The following is a 17,408-nucleotide window of genomic DNA, read 5'->3' as shown; positions in this document are numbered from 1 at the left end:
TTGGGCTGCTCAACATCTTTCATGGTTACATCACTTGCACCAGAACCCACGGTGCCGATTTGGTAATATGTTGTACATTTACTCTCAAGATGTACGCTTCGGCCCCTTATTCAGGGGCTCAAGCTATTACCAGCAAGAACAATCCTCATCCAGACTTGAACTCGAAACACCTGGAGGCGAACGGTTTAACTAATAAGTGCACCAGTCTTGAATCCATGCGTCGGTGGAAACAATGCCGGCGTGTTGCATGTATTAGCTCTGAACTTAGCGAGTGATTGCCTTGCAGCTGTCATACTGAGCGTAGAGCGTGATTATCGCTCACTTGAACCATGTTGAATGGCTCTTTGGTGTAGGGTAAGGCACCAATTTGTTGGGGCGTAACGGTCACCACCAACTTAAGACTTGCTTATAGGTATTTCAACGTTTTCAACTCTTAAATCGACCGTGTTTCATTATCATCTCTTCTTCTTATTAAATGCATAGAGTTCGTTCCATTGGGTAGTTCGCGTGGCGAACGGTTTGATGCAGCCCCCCGGGGGGGACCACGGCACTTTACACCGGGCATGGTGTATGCGCAACCTACAGATCACCAATATATTTGTGATCGATAATGCACACTTCTTACACGACTGACCAGTCGACAGCGCTGCCTTCCTATTATGCGTGTGTAAACCGATGTTGGGCTGCTCAACATCTTTCACGGTTACATCACTTGCACCCGAACCCATGGTGCCGATTTGGTAATATGTTGTACATGGTCTCAAGATGTACGCTTCGACCCCTTATTCAGGGGCTCAAGCTATTACCAGCAAGATCAATCCTCATCCAGACTTGAACTCGAAACACCCGGAGGCGAACGGTTTAACTAATAAGTGCACCAGTCTTGAATCCATGCGTCGGTGGAAACAATGCCGGCATGTTGCATGTATTAGCTCTGAACATAGCGAGTGATTGCCTTGTAGCTGTCGAACTGAGCGTAGAATGTGATTATCGCTCACTTGAAAGGGTCAAGCCCTTTCGAGTCGTCCGGTTTTTACGCCAGACGACTCGGTTCACCATCTTTCGGGAAGGGACCGTCTCGGTCGCAAGCTGCTCCGGTCCCTAAACAACCTGCGACAAATGATAGGAAATGCCGACATCAACACGTGTTCAGTTTGGTTTATCGCTCATAGGTCTTTTTGACCATCGATCCCTGATTATAACTCTCAATTAAACAGTCAGGAGAGTAAGGCATGCCCATCGATATCTCATCGACAGGCGATACCGCAAGAACGGCCAACGACACATCAGGTGATCGATTATTGCTACGACTTTTGCTTAATCGTTTCCACTCCTTAGAGAAAGAAACCCCCGGGGACCGTCTCGGTCGCAAGCTGCTCCGGTCCCTAAACAACCTGCGACAAATGATAGGAAATGCCGACATCAATACGTGTTCAGTTTGGTTTATCGCTCATTGGTCTGTTTGACCATCGATCCCTGATTAAACTCTCAGTAATCCAGTCGGGAGAGTAAGGCATGCCCATCGATATCTCATCGACAGGCGATACCGCTTGAACGGCCAACGACACATCAGAGGATCGTATCTTGCTACAACTTTTGCTTAATCGTTTCTTCTCCTTGGAGAAAGAAACCCCCGGGGACCGTCTCGGCCGCAAGCTGCTCCGGTCCCTAAACAACCTGCGGCATCAAATGATAGGAAAAGCCGACATCAATACGTGTTCAGTTTGGTTTATCGCTCATTGGTCTTGTTTGACCATCGATCCCTGATTAATACTCTCAATTAGAAGGTCGGTAGAGTAAGGCATGCCCATCGATATCTCATCGACAGGCGATACCGCATGAACGGCCAACGACACATCAGAGGATCGTATCTTGCTACAACTCTTGCTTAATAGTTTCCACTCCTTGGAGAAAGAAACCCCCGGGGACCGTCTCGGCCGCAAGTTGCTCCGGTCCCTAAACAACCTGCGGCATCAAATGATAGGAAAAGCCGACATCAATACGTGTTCAGTTTGGTTTATCGCTCATAGGTCTGTTTGACCATCGATCCTAGAATTCAACTTTCGAGTAAGGCATGCCCGTCGATATCTCATCTATAGGCGATGCCGGTAGAACGGCCAACGACACACATCTAGGATCGCATTTACTCTTCCTTGGATGGATAACCAATACCCTAGGACCGTTTCATCGCGAGCTGCTCCGGTCCTCAAACAACTCGCGAACCACCGATAGGATGATATTAGGAATGGCCGACTTTCATCCTTTAACTCTCAGTTCTGCTTACCAAAACATAGGTACTTGGACCTTAAAGACCACTATTTGTTCCCCGATCGGGGGCAATCGCAACGTCTATCCATCATCAACATCGTTTCACTCATTCCGAACCACCAAATTGGACAGACAGTACCATAATCATCAACCGATTGCTTCAACTTCGCAAATTGTATGGTAAGTTCTACTAATTTCACATCTTACCATCGACTAATAGTGCATAAATCCACTTGGAAATCACTTTTCCTTGGTCCTCGGACCTTCTACGACAACGTCCAACAAATATCCGAAGTCGTTTCCCAACTTAGACCAAGCATTTCGTATCTTTACTTCTAATCGATTTTTTCTCGCATAATTGACGATCAAAATCTAAAAACCACATTTTGAGCCAGAAGCAGTCGTCCGATCGTCCTGGGGGTAGTCTCAATCGATTTAGAAGGGTCCAATTCATAAAGATACATACTCAGTCAAAATCATGCTTCTGGCTCACCTACCCCCTATATAGTAAACGAAAGCGTACAGGCGTGGAAAACGTGCCATTTTTCTCCATCACGGACTTTTTTTTTCTCGTTGCACCGACTCTAGTAAAAAAGTGAAATTTTTTACTAGTTACCAACTTTTGCAAATTATCATCGGATATCACTTTTTATGGTCTATAGTAAGTTCTTATCACGTTTTAGTAGTTTTTGAAAAAAAAATTTTTTTGAACTTTTCAAAATTTTTCAAAACAAAGTTTTTGTAGGCGGTTTTGTGTATGGAGGGTTACTAGTCTCGGGGTCACTGTTTGACCAAAAAACCACTATATATCATTCGAAAGGTAATTTCAAGGGCTACAAAAAATTGTTCTACGGCACCCCCCTCCGACGTCTAGTATTCGAGTTATTGGCCAAAAACCATCACTTGAGCGATTTTTCGTTCAGGGTACCCGACTCTAGTAAAAAAGTGAAATTTTTCTCGATTGACCAAGTGTTGCAAATGACCATCGGATTTCACTTTTTATGGTCTATAGTGAGTTCTGATCACGATTTGGTACTTTTTGAAAAAATTTTTTTGACGCACTTTTCAAAATTTTGCAAAACCAAAACTTTTTAGGCGGTTTTGTGTATGGAGGGTTACTAGTCTCGGGGTCACTGTTTGACCAAAAAACCACTATATATCATTCGAAAGGTAATTTCAAGGGCTACAAAAAATTGTTCTACGGCACCCCCCTCCGACGTCTAGTATTCGAGTTATTGACCAAAAACCGCAACTATAGCGGTTTTTCGTACAGGGTACCCGACTCTAGTAAAATGATGCGATTTTTACTAGTCTAGGAACTTTTTGGTCAAAAAATCAAGTATATGTCATTCGATAGATAATTTCAAGGGCTACCAAAAATTGTTCCACGACACCCCCCTGCGACGTCTAGTATTCGAGTTATTAGCCAAAAACCGCAACTTAAGCGGTTTTTCGTCCAGGGTACCCGACTCTAGTAAAATGATGCGATTTTTACTAGTCTAGGGAACTTTTTGGCCAAAAATCAAGTATATGTCATTCGATAGATAATTTCAAGGGCTACCAAAAATTGTTCCACGACACCCCCCTGCGACGTCTAGTATTCGAGTTATTAGCCAAAAACCGCAATTATAGCGGTTTTTCGTCCAGGGTACCCGACTCTAGTAAAATGATGCGATTTTTACTAGTCTAGGAACTTTTTGGTCAAAAAATCAAGTATATGTCATTCGATAGATAATTTCAAGGGCTACCAAAAATTGTTCCACGACACCCCCCTGCGACGTCTAGTATTCGAGTTATTAGCCAAAAACCATTCATACTTGAGCATTTTGCTCATTTTGCCTGTACGGGTACCGGGGACTAGTAAAATCAGGCCAATTTTACTAGAGTAGGGGTCCTTTTTGGTCAAAAAAACAACTTTTGCTCGTTCGATAGGGAATCGATAGGGCAACAAAAAATCGTTCTACGACCCCCCCTTCCGATGTCTAGTATTCGAGTTATGGGCCAAAAACAGTTTATAGCTAATTTTTCACTCGATTTTTCACCAAGTATCGCACATTACTCCGGTTCTATACATTGGATCGTCAATCTTTAAGATTTTATGGGTAGTTCCAACTGTTTGCTACATTTCATCCATACATCACCAACCGATTCAATGTCTGTGCTAGAAGTTATTAGAGGAATAAAAAAATTTACCCTTGGCTTTGGACCGTACAATTTTACCCATTTTTGGCCCATATTTGCCCCATAGCTCCGCCGGTATCCAAGATATGGCCACACTTTCTTCTGGCCATGGGTAGATGGCACTTGTGGCTAGATTTCTTGCATGCACCACTAATCGCTACCATGTCTGTGGCCGGAGCTATTCACGAAAGCGCCTCGCGCACTTGGTCGGATTTTTGGTCCAACTTGCACCATTTTTGGCCCATATTTGCCCCATAGCTCCGCCGGTATCCAAGATATGGCCACACTTTCTTCTGGCCATGGGTAGATGGCACTTGTGGCTAGATTTCTTCCATGCACCACTAATCGCTACCATGTCTGTGGCCGGAGCTATTCGACGAACAACCATCGCATTTACCTAGGTACTTTTTCGGATTTTTGGTCCAACTTGCACCATTTTTGGCCCATATTTGCCCCATAGCTCCGCCGGTATCCAAGATATGGCCACACTTTCTTCTGGCCATGGGTAGATGGCACTTGTGGCTAGATTTCTTCCATGCACCACTAATCGCTACCATGTCTGTGGCCGGAGCTATTCGACGAACAACCATCGCATTTACCTAGGTACTTTTTCGGATTTTTGGTCCAACTTGCACCATTTTTGGCCCATATTTGCCCCATAGCTCCGCCGGTATCCAAGATATGGCCACACTTTCTTCTGGCCATGGGTAGATGGCACTTGTGGCTAGATTTCTTCCATGCACCACTAATCGCTACCATGTCTGTGGCCGGAGCTATTCACGAAAGCGCCTCGCGCACTTGGTCGGATTTTTGGTCCACCTGGCACCATTGTTGGCCCGTATTTGCCCCATAGCTCCGCCGGTATCCAAGATATGGCCACACTTTGTTCTGGCCATGGGTAGATGGCACTTGTGGCTAGATTTCTTCCATGCACCACTAATCGCTACCATGTCTGTGGCCGGAGCTATTCACGAAAGCGCCTTGCGCACTTGGTCGGATTTTTGGTCCAACTTCACCATTTTTGGCCCATATTTGCCCCATAGCTCCGCCGGTATCCAAGATATGGCCACACTTTCTTCTGGCCATGGGTAGATGGCACTTGTGGCTAGATTTCTTCCATGCACCACTAATCGCTACCATGTCTGTGGCCGGAGCTATTCACGAAAGCGCCTTGCGCACTTGGTCGGATTTTTGGTCCAACTTGCACCATTTTTGGCCCATATTTGCCCCATAGCTTCGCCGGTATCCAAGATATGGCCACACTTTCTTCTGGCCATGGGTAGATGGCACTTGTGGCTAGATTTCTTCCATGCACCACTAATCGCTACCATGTCTGTGGCCGGAGCTATTCGACGAACAACCATCGCATTTACCTAGGTACTTTTTCGGATTTTTGGTCCAACTTGTACCATTTTTGGCCCATATTTGCCCCATAGCTCCGCCGGTATCCAAGATATGGCCACACTTTCTTCTGGCCATGGGTAGATGGCACTTGTGGCTAGATTTCTTCCATGCACCACTAATCGCTACCATGTCTGTGGCCGGAGCTATTCACGAAAGCGCCTCGCGCACTTGGTCGGATTTTTGGTCCAACTTGCACCATTTTTGGCCCATATTTGCCCCATAGCTCCGCCGGTATCCAAGATATGGCCACACTTTCTTCTGGCCATGGGTAGATGGCACTTGTGGCTAGATTTCTTCCATGCACCACTAATCGCTACCATGTCTGTGGCCGGAGCTATTCACGAAAGCGCCTCGCGCACTTGGTCGGATTTTTGGTCCAACGTGCACCATTTTTGGCCCATATTTGCCCCATAGCTCCGCCGGTATCCAAGATATGGCCACACTTTCTTCTGGCCATGGGTAGATGGCACTTGTGGCTAGATTTCTTCCATGCACCACTAATCGCTACCATGTCTGTGGCCGGAGCTATTCACGAAAGCGCCTTGCGCACTTGGTCGGATTTTTGGTCCAACTTGCACCATTTTTGGCCCATATTTGCCCCATAGCTTCGCCGGTATCCAAGATATGGCCACACTTTCTTCTGGCCATGGGTAGATGGCACTTGTGGCTAGATTTCTTCCATGCACCACTAATCGCTACCATGTCTGTGGCCGGAGCTATTCGACGAACAACCATCGCATTCACCTTCTCGTTGCACTTCTTCGGGAATTTGGTGCAACCAAGTTTTCACTATAACTTGGTCATTTTCCGTCCATCGGACATGCGGTTTTGGGTGTCGATACTTGACACCGCACGCTACAATATGTTCCTCCACGACCATGTGGTCCGATGCTGCCAACAGGAGCTATTCGAGGAGTACCGATTTTTCACCATTAAAAATGCTCGTTTTTGCACCAACTTTTGCCTATAACTCAGGCTGTATCGATCGGATCTTCAATCTTGAAAAAGTTTTGGATAGGTGGCATCAAATGCTACATTTCGTTCTTACACGTCAACTTTGTCCGATGTCTAGCAAAAAAGTTATTCGCGAACCAAGTCCAGAACCCATGCAATGGCTGCCCTCATTGCATACATCACGGCGGTTAACTCTCGTTACTCTATACCGTGGACTTGGTACTTTTTCAGGCATTCGTTGCTACTTCTCGGTTCATGATATTCGTTTACGGTCTTCACTAGGGCATTTGGTGCTCCTTCTCGGTTCATGATATTCGTTTACGGTCTTCACTAGGGCATTTGGTACTGGGCTTCCCACTTTCTACTGATCGATCCATACTCACTTGCGTGCACCTAGCCTAGGAAGGTTTCCTATGGCTTCCCATCTTTCTACTGATCGATCCATACTCACTTGCGTGCACCTAGCCTAGGAAGGTTTCCTATGGCTTCCCATCTTTCTACTGATCGATCCATACTCACTTGCGTGCACCTAGCCTAGGAAGGTTTCCTATGGCTTCCCATCTTTCTACTGATCGATCCATACTCACTTGCGTGCACCTAGCCTAGGAAGGTTTCCTATGGCTTCCCATCTTTCTACTGATCGATCCATACTCACTTGCGTGCACCTAGCCTAGGAAGGTTTCCTTGGGCTTCCCATCTTTCTACTGATCGATCCATACTCACTTGCGTGCACCTAGCCTAGGAAGGTTTCCTTGGGCTTCCCATCTTTCTACTGATCGATCCATACTCACTTGCGTGCACCTAGCCTAGGAAGGTTTCCTATGGCTTCCCATCTTTCTACTGATCGATCCATACTCACTTGCGTGCACCTAGCCTAGGAAGGTTTCCTTGGGCTTCCCATCTTTCTACTGATCGATCCATACTCACTTGCGTGCACCTAGCCTAGGAAGGTTTCCTATGGCTTCCCATCTTTCTACTGATCGATCCATACTCACTTGCGTGCACCTAGCCTAGGAAGGTTTCCTATGGCTTCCCATCTTTCTACTGATCGATCCATACTCACTTGCGTGCACCTAGCCTAGGAAGGTTTCCTATGGCTTCCCATCTTTCTACTGATCGATCCATACTCACTTGCGTGCACCTAGCCTAGGAAGGTTTCCTATGGCTTCCCATCTTTCTACTGATCGATCCATACTCACTTGCGTGCACCTAGCCTAGGAAGGTTTCCTATGGCTTCCCATCTTTCTACTGATCGATCCATACTCACTTGCGTGCACCTAGCCTAGGAAGGTTTCCTATGGCTTCCCATCTTTCTACTGATCGATCCATACTCACTTGCGTGCACCTAGCCTAGGAAGGTTTCCTTGGGCTTCCCATCTTTCTACTGATCGATCCATACTCACTTGCGTGCACCTAGCCTAGGAAGGTTTCCTATGGCTTCCCATCTTTCTACTGATCGATCCATACTCACTTGCGTGCACCTAGCCTAGGAAGGTTTCCTATGGCTTCCCATCTTTCTACTGATCGATCCATACTCACTTGCGTGCACCTAGCCTAGGAAGGTTTCCTATGGCTTCCCATCTTTCTACTGATCGATCCATACTCACTTGCGTGCACCTAGCCTAGGAAGGTTTCCTATGGCTTCCCATCTTTCTACTGATCGATCCATACTCACTTGCGTGCACCTAGCCTAGGAAGGTTTCCTATGGCTTCCCATCTTTCTACTGATCGATCCATACTCACTTGCGTGCACCTAGCCTAGGAAGGTTTCCTTGGGCTTCCCATCTTTCTACTGATCGATCCATACTCACTTGCGTGCACCTAGCCTAGGAAGGTTTCCTATGGCTTCCCATCTTTCTACTGATCGATCCATACTCACTTGCGTGCACCTAGCCTAGGAAGGTTTCCTTGGGCTTCCCATCTTTCTACTGATCGATCCATACTCACTTGCGTGCACCTAGCCTAGGAAGGTTTCCTATGGCTTCCCATCTTTCTACTGATCGATCCATACTCACTTGCGTGCACCTAGCCTAGGAAGGTTTCCTATGGCTTCCCATCTTTCTACTGATCGATCCATACTCACTTGCGTGCACCTAGCCTAGGAAGGTTTCCTTGGGCTTCCCATCTTTCTACTGATCGATCCATACTCACTTGCGTGCACCTAGCCTAGGAAGGTTTCCTATGGCTTCCCATCTTTCTACTGATCGATCCATACTCACTTGCGTGCACCTAGCCTAGGAAGGTTTCCTATGGCTTCCCATCTTTCTACTGATCGATCCATACTCACTTGCGTGCACCTAGCCTAGGAAGGTTTCCTATGGCTTCCCATCTTTCTACTGATCGATCCATACTCACTTGCGTGCACCTAGCCTAGGAAGGTTTCCTATGGCTTCCCATCTTTCTACTGATCGATCCATACTCACTTGCGTGCACCTAGCCTAGGAAGGTTTCCTATGGCTTCCCATCTTTCTACTGATCGATCCATACTCACTTGCGTGCACCTAGCCTAGGAAGGTTTCCTATGGCTTCCCATCTTTCTACTGATCGATCCATACTCACTTGCGTGCACCTAGCCTAGGAAGGTTTCCTATGGCTTCCCATCTTTCTACTGATCGATCCATACTCACTTGCGTGCACCTAGCCTAGGAAGGTTTCCTATGGCTTCCCATCTTTCTACTGATCGATCCATACTCACTTGCGTGCACCTAGCCTAGGAAGGTTTCCTTGGGCTTCCCATCTTTCTACTGATCGATCCATACTCACTTGCGTGCACCTAGCCTAGGAAGGTTTCCTATGGCTTCCCATCTTTCTACTGATCGATCCATACTCACTTGCGTGCACCTAGCCTAGGAAGGTTTCCTATGGCTTCCCATCTTTCTACTGATCGATCCATACTCACTTGCGTGCACCTAGCCTAGGAAGGTTTCCTATGGCTTCCCATCTTTCTACTGATCGATCCATACTCACTTGCGTGCACCTAGCCTAGGAAGGTTTCCTATGGCTTCCCATCTTTCTACTGATCGATCCATACTCACTTGCGTGCACCTAGCCTAGGAAGGTTTCCTATGGCTTCCCATCTTTCTACTGATCGATCCATACTCACTTGCGTGCACCTAGCCTAGGAAGGTTTCCTATGGCTTCCCATCTTTCTACTGATCGATCCATACTCACTTGCGTGCACCTAGCCTAGGAAGGTTTCCTATGGCTTCCCATCTTTCTACTGATCGATCCATACTCACTTGCGTGCACCTAGCCTAGGAAGGTTTCCTATGGCTTCCCATCTTTCTACTGATCGATCCATACTCACTTGCGTGCACCTAGCCTAGGAAGGTTTCCCTTTGGTACCGACTTCCATCTACGCACTCGATATAACCTAGGTACTTGGTACCGATGATGGTTAACACTCAAGCATTTCTTGCATCCTGCGTGCAAGGAACCAATTTTCACTTCTTAGGTACGTTTATGGGCCCGCATTTATCCAATATCGCTCCGATGGCCTTTCGCATTATTTCATCCGATAGCCCTTGCCAAAAGCTACCAAAAGTTCCTCCACGGCCATGTGCTCCGACGCTTAGTTTAGGAAATATTCGAAAAAATTCAAAATAGGAAGCATTTTCTTATTGGAAAATCACCTTAAATCGATGGCCATTTTTTGGGCAAAAACTTTAACGTCTTCCCGACTTTGCGGGAATTGCGAATTTTAGGCACCCAGAGAAAATCTTTTACTTTAAGGGGGCGGCCGCGAAGTTGCCCAAAGTCTCGGACACAAAAATTCTCAAGTTCCCCACTCTAGTAAAGCGCCCTATGAGTATCTCCTGGCCCGCGAGCTCTGCGAGCGGGCCAGCTTCGGCGATTTTTGCCTTTTCGCCTAGGCGGTTCTTCTACGAAATTGGTCCACAGCTTTTGCTCAGAAAGCTAGCATTTGTTGCAACAGTTAGGTACTTGGTACCACATTTTGGTATCCATTTGGGCATTTGTGGCAACTACTCGGTACTTTGGCCCACATTTCGCTCTACTCGGGCCTCTATGGTGCTACTTGTCGGTACTTTTGGCCAACTTAGGCCAATTGGGTGCAACTTGTGGGTACTCTGTGGGTACTTTAGGGCATATTGTGTCTTTCGGGTGAACCTTCGCGATACTTCATGGGTACTGATGGCCAACTTAGGAACATTCAGTGCAACCTTTGGGCCTAAGGAAATTTGTCCAACTCTTTGGACTTAGAAAATTTTCTGGACTTAGAAAATTTTCTGGACTTGTAAAAATTTTCAAATGTTCAATTTGGCCCACATTTCGCTCTACTCGGGCCTCTATGGTGCTACTTGGCGGTACTTTTGGCCAACTTAGGCCAATTGGGTGCTCTTTGTGGGTACTCTATCGGTACTTTTGGCCAACTTAGGCCAATGGGGTGCTATATGTGGGTGCTCTATCGGTACTTTTGGCCATGTTAGGCCCACTCGGTGCTATTTGTGGGTACTCTATCGGTACTTTTGGCCAACTTAGGCCCATTCGGTGCTATATGTGGGTGCTCTATCGGTACTTTTGGCCATGTTAGGCCCACTCGGTGCTATTTGTGGGTACTCTATCGGTACTTTTGGCCATGTTAGGCCCACTCGGTGCTATTTGTGGGTACTCTATCGGTACTTTTGGCCAACTTAGGCCAATTGGGTGCTATTTGTGGGTACTCTATCGGTACTTTTGGCCAACATAGGCCAATTGGGTGCTACTTGTGGGTGCTCTATCGGTACTTTTGGCCAACTTAGGCCAACTGGGTGCTATTTGTGGGTACTCTATCGGTACTTTTGGCCAACTTAGGCCAACTCAGTGCTTCTTGTGGGTGCTCTATCGGTACTTTTGGCCAACTTAGGCCAACTGGGTGCTATTTGTGGGTACTCTATCGGTACTTTTGGCCAACTTAGGCCAACTCAGTGCTTCTTGTGGGTACTCTATCGGTACTTTTGGCCATGTTAGGCCCACTCGGTGCTATTTGTGGGTACTCTATCGGTACTTTTGGCCAACTTAGGCCCATGGGGTGCTCTTTGTGGGTACTCTATCGGTACTTTTGGCCATGTTAGGCCCACTCGGTGCTATTTGTGGGTACTCTATCGGTACTTTTGGCCATGTTAGGCCCACTCGGTGCTATTTGTGGGTACTCTATCGGTACTTTTGGCCAACTTAGGCCAATTGGGTGCTATTTGTGGGTACTCTATCGGTACTTTTGGCCAACATAGGCCAATTGGGTGCTACTTGTGGGTGCTCTATCGGTACTTTTGGCCAACTTAGGCCAACTGGGTGCTATTTGTGGGTACTCTATCGGTACTTTTGGCCAACTTAGGCCAACTCAGTGCTTCTTGTGGGTGCTCTATCGGTACTTTTGGCCAACTTAGGCCAACTGGGTGCTATTTGTGGGTACTCTATCGGTACTTTTGGCCAACTTAGGCCAACTCAGTGCTTCTTGTGGGTACTCTATCGGTACTTTTGGCCATGTTAGGCCCACTCGGTGCTATTTGTGGGTACTCTATCGGTACTTTTGGCCAACTTAGGCCCATGGGGTGCTCTTTGTGGGTACTCTATCGGTACTTTTGGCCATGTTAGGCCCACTCGGTGCTATTTGTGGGTACTCTATCGGTACTTTTGGCCATGTTAGGCCCACTCGGTGCTATTTGTGGGTACTCTATCGGTACTTTTGGCCAACTTAGGCCAATTGGGTGCTATTTGTGGGTACTCTATCGGTACTTTTGGCCAACATAGGCCAATTGGGTGCTACTTGTGGGTGCTCTATCGGTACTTTTGGCCAACTTAGGCCAACTGGGTGCTATTTGTGGGTACTCTATCGGTACTTTTGGCCAACTTAGGCCAACTCAGTGCTTCTTGTGGGTGCTCTATCGGTACTTTTGGCCAACTTAGGCCAACTGGGTGCTATTTGTGGGTACTCTATCGGTACTTTTGGCCAACTTAGGCCAACTCAGTGCTTCTTGTGGGTACTCTATCGGTACTTTTGGCCAACTTAGGCCCATTCGGTGCTATTTGTGGGTACTCTATCGGTACTTTTGGCCAACTTAGGCCAACTCAGTGCTACTTGTGGGTACTCTATCGGTACTTTTGGCCAACTTAGGCCAATTGGGTGCTCTTTGTGGGTGCTCTATCGGTACTTTGGGACATATTATGTCCTTCGGGTGAACCTTCTCGATACCTCATGGGTACTTGTGGCCAACTTAGGAAAATTCAGTGCAACCTATGGGCCTTTGGAAATTGTTCCAACACTTTGGACTTAGAAAATTTTCTGGACTTAGAAAATTTTTTGGACTTAGAAAAATTTTCAACTTCTGTATCTTCTTCATCATGTTCCATTTTGTGGGACTTAGAAAATTTTCTGGACTTAGAAAATTTTTTGGACTTAGGAAATTTTTCAACACTTGTAAAATTTTTGTTCCTTCTTTGAAGAAGAATACTTTCCACTATTAGCTTCTTTCTCTTTTTCTTCTTAGTTGTCTTCTTATTTTCGGTCCGAGAGCGCCGACACTTGTAAAATTATCTAAGTCCGAAGACTTTTGGAATGAACCAAAAGTCAACGAACACAATACATCAACCCTATCAACATCAAGTGGCAACCCGAAGGAAGCGCAGCGGCCAGCCCATGTACAACGCGAAGTTGTAGCATGCAACCAACCAACCGCTAACCTCCAACGGCACTCAATGTATTCGTTACACATGGGCGCACCTGCACCACACTGTCGTGACCATCCAACGAGCCGTCGGTTCGGTCGTGTGTTACAAGCACCCCATCACATAGGCATAGAGTCACCACACAGTGTTCTTCAACACTCTCGTCACATGGTGCAAGTCACGGTACGCACCACCAATGTGCACTGGTTGGCCAATTCCAGCACACACGGGGCGCGCACGCGCAAGCACTAACCACCAAGCATGGGTCGCCTGAGAGGATCGATGCGAACGCATCTCTACAACTTGAAGCTCCCAGCCTGTAGTCCCGTCGTTTGCGGGCGGTCGTAGGTGTCGAAACTAGTGCTATCCACAGTCGGCAAGCTCGTCCACCGGTGTTCCCAACATGTATGGTACTAACACGTGCAGCGCGAACCCGCCCTTTGCGGCCTAGTAGTAAGCGGGGATGAGACGCCAGTGTGCCAATGGACAGCACGGACGGTTCTCGGAGGGTTGTTAGGCCCGCTAGCTTACGACCACCTAATGGGTATAAGAAGCGCTATCAGCTCGGATTGGATACGACCTTAGAGGCGTTCAGGCATAATCCAGCGGACGTAGCGTCATACCATAGTCCGTTCGAACTAGTATTGAGCCAGTGGTCCGTACCTGTGGTTCCTCTCGTACTGCACAGGAATTCCGTTAAGATAGCGACAAACAATGCACACCAGTAGGGTAAAACTAACCTGTCTCACGACGGTCTAAACCCAGCTCACGTTCCCTTGAAAGGGTGAACAATCCTACGCTTGGTAAATTTTGCTTTACAATGATAGGAAGAGCCGACATCGAAGGATCAAAAAGCCACGTCGCTATGAACGCTTGGCGGCCACAAGCCAGTTATCCCTGTGTATTGTCACCTGGGTGCTGACAAGTGAAGATGTGGTAAACAAACGCTCCGTCAAGAAGTGGTGAAAATTTGGTGAAAATCGTAATTAAATCGTGTTAAAAGTGTCAAAATCGTGCTCAGAGCACCCGATTTACCCAAAAATAGTGAAGTTCGGCCAAAAAACGACAATTTTTGTGCAAATACAGTTTTGTTGTGTTTTTGCCCCCTCCGGGAGCACCGAAGTGCACTGGTGTTCAGGTGTGCAAAAAATCACCTCTTTTCCTGCCGGAAGAGGTTGATTTAGGGTAAATCGTGGCCGCTAAAGCCTTTAAAACGGTTTCCGAGTCGATCGGAACAGTGGAAGTGCGACAAAAAACGATATTTTGGTGCCCATACATTTTGTATGGGAAACTTTGGACACTCATAGCTCAGTGAATTTTGAACGGATTTGGACCGGATATGTTTTAAATCGTGTGCGGAGTGCCAAAGAAGTGATTTTGTGAAAAAACCGCATCAAAATCGGTGATTTTAGTGCTGAAAAAAGTGGAAAACATTTTTGCAACACGTGGTGACAGAACTGCCCAGGCGGCATTTTCCCATGGTACAAAATATTGAGTGTGTTATAAAGTGGAAAATTTTTATCGCCTGATCGGTTCCGTGAGTGTTGGAGGTGGTTGAGCTCGGAGAGACGATTCGGGGAAAATTTTTCCTCCCGCTCCCACCTCACCCCATCGCCCTCAGTGACCCTTGTCCTTATTAAGGCCTTATCAAGGTGCATGAAATTTTGGACTTCGCTGGAAAATTACACAAGTGCAGTGGAAAATTCTGGTTTTGTGCTGGAAAATTCGGGGACCTCCAGACGCACCCCCTGGATTTTTTCCGGACCTCCAGCACCCCCCCCGCATTTTCCGGATTTCCTTATTAAGGCGCTAAAAAGGTGAGAAACATATAAACGCAGTGGAAAATTATTTGCGGGCTGCAAAAAATTCCGGTTTTGGGCTCAAAAATTCGGGGACCACCTGCCACACCCCCTGAAATTTTTTCCGCGCCCCCATCACCCACCCACCGCCCCCCCCGGATCAGGAATCGCGGATTTTTGGTGGATTTTCGGGTTTTTCGCCATTTTCGGGTGAAAGGAGAGGAGATAGGAGCTTGGTGTGTTCGGGAGTTTTGCTCAGGAGGGGCAATTACATCTAGCCCCTCACCCCCCTGGGTCATTTTCCACCCCCCCTGGCCAATTCGGCATTTTGGGGGGTCCAGCAGTCGCCCAGAGCCCCACCTTGCGACCACTCCAGTAAAGCCGCTGGAGTCCACGAGTCGGGAGAACACCCCCCCGACCACCCACCACCCACCCTTCATCCACCAGAGCTCAAATAGTGGGTTTCCGCTTCAGGTGGGAGGATTTTAGCCTCCCACCTTGCCGATCATGCCAGTGAGCGGATCCAGCGCAGGCAGGACGCTGCGACCATTGACAGGACGGGCAACTTCGGTTGATTGCCGTCCAAGCATGGAGCCGCGAGTGGTGGTTAGTCGAGCAAGCGTGCAGGTGGCACCGAGGCCGTCGCCTCGCTCGACTGCGACAACGACGTCGTCAACGGCGGGTAACGAGGAGCTCCGCGAGCTGGTGCGGACGCTCCGCGAGGAGCTCTCCCTCCTTCGGTCGCAGATGCAGGAGATGGCATCTGAATCCAAGGAGAACATGCGAGCGTACAAGGAAGAGGCTCGCCAGCGGGAGGAGCGCGCTTGGCAGGAGGTTGCTGCTCTCCGTGAGGAGCTGAAGGCGGAACGTCAGCAGCGCCATCAGCAGGGCGGCCAGCAGCAGCAGAGGCAGCAGCAGCAGCAGCGGGCAACGGGTGCGGTGACGGCAACGGTGGTGTCGTCTCCGGACCAGGATGACGGATCTTGGGTTGAGGTGGTGCGCCGGAAGCCGGCACGCCAGCTGCCGGTTCAGCAGCAGCAGCAGCGTCAGCAGCAGCAGCAGCGTCCGCAGCAGCAACAGCGTTCGCAGCAGCAGCAGCAGCGCCCACAGCAGCAACAGCGTCCGCAGCAGCAACAGCGTCCGCAGCAGCAGTCATCTTCGCAGCAGCCACAACAGCTGCGAAAGTCACGCCGCGTGCGGCAAGACATGGTGGAGGTCGCGCCATCGGAGGGTCAGACGTGGGATTCTCTCTACGCGATGGTCCGACGCGCAATTAAGGAGGATGCCGCGTTCAAGGATCTGGTTGGCCACATCCTGATCGGACGCCGTACGCATTCGTCCCTCTTGCGGATGGAGCTGAGTCGTTCAGCGAACTCTGCGCTGGTGTTGCGGGACGTGCAGAAGATCGTCGGGGATGCCGGAATGGCTAGACTGGTGACGGAGATGAGCGAGGTCATCGTCTGCCATGTGGATCCGCTGGCACAAGAGGATGAGCTGAAGGTGGTTATTGACCAGGAGCTGCAGGGCTGTGCGGGAATCGCGTCGGTCAGCATGTGGCAGCTGCAGGACGGCACGAAGCGCGCCCGCGTTCGCCTTCCCACCAAGGCGGCTAAGCAGCTGGTGGGCCGGAAGATGGCACTTTGCGACTGCATCAGCACGATCAAGGAAGCCCCGGCCACTCCAACGGCGCGACTGCGGTGTTACCGCTGTCTGGAACGAGGTCACGTGGCCCGCGATTGCCGGTCCAGCATCGATCGGCAGGGCGTCTGCATCCGTTGCGGAGTCGACGGTCATCGGGCCAGCACCTGTAGCGCCGATATCAAGTGTGCCGTTTGCGGAGGTCCCCATCGTGTGGGGCATAGCTCATGTGTCCGTTCGGCAGCCTCTTCAACCTAAGGATCCTGCAGCTGAACGTGGACCACTGTCAGGCAGGACAGGACCTTGCGCTGCAAGCAGCGCGCGAACATCGTGCCGACGTTCTGCTCCTGTCTGACATGTACAGGCCGCCCTCCCACAACGGGAACTGGGCGTACGACGGGGCCAGGAGAGTGGCAGTGGTGGCCACCGGATCGCACCCCATCCAACGGGTATGGAGCTGCGCCGTGTCCGGTCTGGTGGCTGCCCAGGTGGCTGGAGTCA

The sequence above is a fragment of the Anopheles funestus genome (genome assembly GCF_943734845.2).
Source record: "Anopheles funestus chromosome X unlocalized genomic scaffold, idAnoFuneDA-416_04 X_unloc_112, whole genome shotgun sequence".
Lineage (NCBI taxonomy): Eukaryota > Metazoa > Arthropoda > Insecta > Diptera > Culicidae > Anopheles > Anopheles funestus.
Note: the sequence above shows the minus strand (reverse complement) of the source record.